The sequence below is a fragment of the Danio aesculapii genome, chromosome 1 (assembly GCF_903798145.1).
Source record: "Danio aesculapii chromosome 1, fDanAes4.1, whole genome shotgun sequence".
Taxonomy (NCBI): Eukaryota; Metazoa; Chordata; class Actinopteri; order Cypriniformes; family Danionidae; genus Danio; species Danio aesculapii.
The window spans coordinates 59223274-59228273 of record NC_079435.1 but is presented as its reverse complement, the minus strand read 5'-3'; the positions used below and the strand labels follow the sequence as shown (position 1 = coordinate 59228273).

General features: G+C 36.4%; 1 protein-coding gene across 1 annotated transcript in view; it reads left to right on the top strand.

Annotated features, from left to right (window-relative positions):
• LOC130221411 (glypican-6-like) overlaps positions 1–5000 on the top strand; it is a 102678-nt gene that overhangs the window by 83993 nt on the left and 13685 nt on the right. The gene's annotated exons all lie outside the window — the stretch shown is intronic.

Genomic DNA, 5000 nt, shown 5'->3' with positions numbered 1-5000 from the left:
TCACTGAGAGTGAATCTTTTGGTTCTTTGTACTATTTTATATACTTGCAGATTTTACTGAAGTAGTCAGTTCTGTTAAAAGACTTTGCTGTTTTGTTGATTTTGAATCAATTGTTTGAACCAATTATAAAGAAAGGACTTGTTGAAAATTATTCTTTTGATTGTTTGAACTGGTTTAGAAACTTGCACTTTTTACTGAAAGAGTCAGTTGTGTGCACATATTTTGTTATTCTCGTGGTTTTGAATAAATAGTTTAAACCATTTCTTAAAAAAAAAGAAATCAGTTAGAGTGAATCTTTTGGTACTCTGAACTGGTTTATGAACTTGCAACTTTTACTAAATGAGTCAGTTCTGCTGAATTATTTTGTTGTTCTGTTGGTTTTGAATCAATTGTTTGAAACCATTTTAAAGAAATGACTCATTTAGAGTGAATCTTTTGGTTTTAGAGGTTTTAAATGAATGGCTTAAATTTCAGAAAAATGAATCTTTGAGAATGGATCTAAACAAAGTGATGGATATCTGTGCAACTAGTATGTGTAACTAGTATGATTATGCAATGAATTATTTGTTGTTGTTTGAACTGGTTCAGAAAGTGAATCACTGAAAGCAAAATGTTATTTAAACTGGTTCAGGAAACTGAACTGCAAATGAATCTTTGTGCAGAGAAGCTAAACGATTCTGTAAGTAGAAGAAAACTGATTGTTCATTGAAGTTAAGAAATGTTCATAGTTTGAAAGGAATTAAATAACTTCTCAGGTTTTTTAGACTGTCGATGTTTGGAAATGGACATGAATTGTAAAAGTCTGCTCCATTTGAAGTTACTGAAGGCAGAAATGATCACAGACTGTTGAATTTTGTAAAGATAAACCTGAAGATTTTCGATCAAAACTTTCTGAAATCACTTTGATCTGTGCGATCTGCTTCCAGGGTCTCTGAATTATTCCTTATGTAATCGTTTGCATTAGAGCTGTTTAGTATCTGCTTCTTAACCTTTTGTTATGGTTTGCTTCAGGGGGGTTCAGCTCTTAATTAGACGGGTCAGACTCTCCAAGCCGCCACTGTAATGGGCTGGAAGAGCTGCTCCTTACAGCACGCACTAATTATACAGTTTTTGAAATGTCATAATGAAGGCGTACAGTGCAGAGCAGGACTACATATTCACAGGTTATGTAAAGGTTAATTTCAGTGCTCTGGATTTGCATGTAGTGCGAACAGAAACTGTGAAACAATGACGTGTGGTGTAAATGAACTTTGCTGTGTCCTTAGAAGACCCAGGGTGGATTCATTTACTTTTTTTATTTCGTATAAAAATGTTACTTTATTGATGAATCAAGAGAGTGATTTACTAACTAATTAACCCAGCAGACACACAACATCATAAGACATTAATATTAGGTTAGATTTAGATCGCCAGCATCTAAGGAAAACATTATTTTGATGTCCAATAACAATGTGAAATGACGTTGATAATTGGTTGATTTTAGGTTGTGTTGGAAAGTGACCAAAATCCAACATCCTAAACCAGCGTCATATTGACGTCAAATACTGACATTTAATCGTCAGGTATGGCAACCAAAATCCAACATCTGATAGACGTCATAGTGGTAACGTCCACACAACCTCAAGCTGTCACATCATTAGACGTTAATATTTGGTTCTTTTTAAAATGCATTGAAAAGTAACCAAAATGCAACATCTGTCCGACATTGGATGTTGATGTCGGCCTGACATTGGGTAAATTAATGTAGTCAAATGTATGAGACTGAATCAGATGTATCGGATTTATTGCTGATGATTCACATCAAATTAAATAATTAAATTGTTTTATATATGGAGAAAGCATACAGGGCATGGCACGGTGGCTCAGTGGTTAGCACTATTGCCTCACACCAAGAAGGCCATTGGTTCAAGTTCTGGCTAGGTCAGGAATTATTTCTGTGTGTAGTTAGCATGTTCTCCCCATGTTGGTGTGGGTTTCCTCCAGGAGCTCCGGTTTCCCCCAAAGTCCAAACACATGCGCTATAAGGGAATTGAATAAGCTAAATTGAATGTAGTTTACGAGTATGGGTGTTTCCCAGTACTGACTTGTGCCTGGAAGGGCATCCACTGCGATACCCATGTACTTGATGCACTCACCGTCACCGGGAAACACAAGCATTTCTCATGTGAGATTACAAACTGTGCAGAAGAATGTCAAATATCGTAAATTAGAAAAGGTTGGTCAGTTAAATTATGCTACTGTAAATAAAGTTTATTCAGCAATAATTCTCCAGTACCGATAACAGAACCATTAAGATCAGAGCTTATCGATGCTTTGGTCTTTTATAATGTAGCACCGATACCGATAAAGTACCGAGATTCGGTACCTATCCCTACACCCTCAGAAATAAAGGTACGCGAGCTGTCACTGGGGTGGTACCTTTTCAAAAGACACACATTTGTACTTGAAGGGTCCATATTGATACCTGAAAAGTATATATTAGTACCTAAAAATTTTAACAGGAACACTTTTGTACTTTATAGGTACTAATATGTACCCTTGAGGTATTAATACGGACCAATGACTGTATAAAATATGGACGACTCGACAGCGCCATTGTCCATTGAACGCTTTGATGGCAAAACGCCTCGTGACGGGCACAAACTGTTGCAAAAGACTGCTGAAATTGGGGCCTGGGCATGCGCAGAAGGACTGCCTGATGCGTAGCCAGCGTAGAATTTTCTCGCACTTTATTAGCACGAAAAAGCTGCTGTTGTTGAGCTGATAGCGCAGCTGCTAATTGTTTTACTTCATGATCTCGTTCGGCACCAGTGTAAGAGCTGAAGGCCTGATGTTTTGCTTTTACTATTATATTCCTTCATTACTGCTACTGATTCCTGGCAAATTAAACAGACACATATTCCTCTGACCTCTGTGAAGAAATATTCTTTGCCTCAACGTGACTGAAATTTCCTGCACTCACTGTTGATTTTCTTTTTTCTTGGTTGCGCCATGACTCGCCAAAACGTGATTATCAATTATGTTTCCTTCAGTTTGTTTGGTTCGTTTTACTTCATAACAGGAACTGCTGCCTAATTGAAGGCATGTCATAGCGACTATTTAGAGTTTGCAAATAAAACTTTTATGAAATTATATTATTAGGGAGAAAGTCTGAATGTGCGAATATAAAACCTACTTTACCTCTATGTGTAAGTTCACATACCGTGCTGTACAGGTGCAGTTCTCTGTCAGAATGCAGTAGTTTTGCTAATTGATGATTACCCAGGCCTTGTACAGTTCTGTCTTCTTTCCTTGTCTTTGGCTAGGCAGAACCTCGGTTTTTAGCACTACATAGTTTTGAATCTGGTCATCATGGAACATTATTTCTTGCACATGACCACACAGAACAACATTGTAGGCATCCAAAGACTTGTAGGCCTTCAACTTCTCTCTAGTAAAATCACTTTGAGCTTCAATGAGATTGTATATTTGGGGCTGCATGCTAGGCCATTTCATCTTATCCAACATCCATTGGATGCTATCACAAATGGACCTGTCAGATGAACGCCGCTCACTTTAACGTTAATTTTGCAGAATCACTGTGCTTATCACTGGGTGACGAGCTGTTATAATACGCTGAAAGCATGATGTAAATAATATATAATGTGTAATTAATATATCTTATTTCTAAGACAACAACAAACTCTGTACCGCATCGGATGTCATTCCCTCGCTGTAAATGCTAACACTCCCGGTTTCTTTCTGCCACCTCCCTGCGCGCGAATCCTGAATGTTCACAAACATGGTAATTGGTCTATATATCTCTGTATATAAGTCTCGTTCATTAACACGGAGGAGGCGGGCTTTATGACTTGTACTGCAGCCAGCCCCCAGGGGGCGATCTAACGGCTAAGACCTTCACTCAAAAGCAGGCTTGTGGCACACTTGATATGGACCCTTTCGGTACAAATTTGTACCTTTTGAAAAGGTACCACCCCAGTGACAACTCGCGTACCTTTACTTCTAAGAGTGTAGTAAGGAAGTATTTGTACTCGTTACTTCCCATCCCTGATAATAGATCCCCTTTAAGCAGTGAAGTAATCTCACATGTGTCGTCATCTTAGAATTATAAGGTTCTATCTGCGTGATCTGAATGATTTTGAGATATTGAGCTTCAAAGTTTTTGCATTCCATATAACAAACGATGTGTGTGTAACAGGTATCTTTCATACATGAACATGACAGAGACCCTAAAGGTACTCTAAGTGTAAATTATCAAAGTGTTCTTACATTTGCAAATTGGAGTAATAAAACCACGGTAAATGCAGATAGAAGCTTCTCATTCTGAAAAGTCATTTTCCACTTGGAATTAGAAGGTTCTATCTGGCAGATCATTCATTGAAGCATTAATTTCCAAGAAATACAATCCAAAAATATATCATTTGGTGTTGTAACTGTGTTGATGCTTGAGAAAGTTACATTTGTGCTTTCTTTAACATTTATTTAATGTATTAGGATGAATATTTTACTTGTTCAAATTTAACATACAAGGCTGTGTTAAATATTTTATCCAGTGCAGATGGATAATATAGGCATAATTAATAAACTTTCTGCTTTATATGAATTATTGAATTATATTTATTGAATTTTATGCTATATTTATTTAATTATATGCCCCATGAATTAAATTTAGTATTTTCCCTTCAAGGCTTATTATTAAATTTAAAGACTTTAAAAGAAAACAGACGATGAGCAAATGAGTTGAATAAACACTGAAAAGTGTTTCACTGGCTATATATAAACAAATAAAAATATTTCACATTTAATAAATAATTTATTTTTAATATTTCGTTTCTTTTTCAACAGTGTAAAATTTAACATCTCAATGTCAAAAAAAGCTTCTAAATCATCACATTTACACCCTTCTCAATTTGTGTGGTGCGGCATTATTTAGTCGACTCTGATTTTGAATGATTTTTGGGTTTCTTTCTGGTCTTTCCCGTTGTCAATGGAGCAGTCCG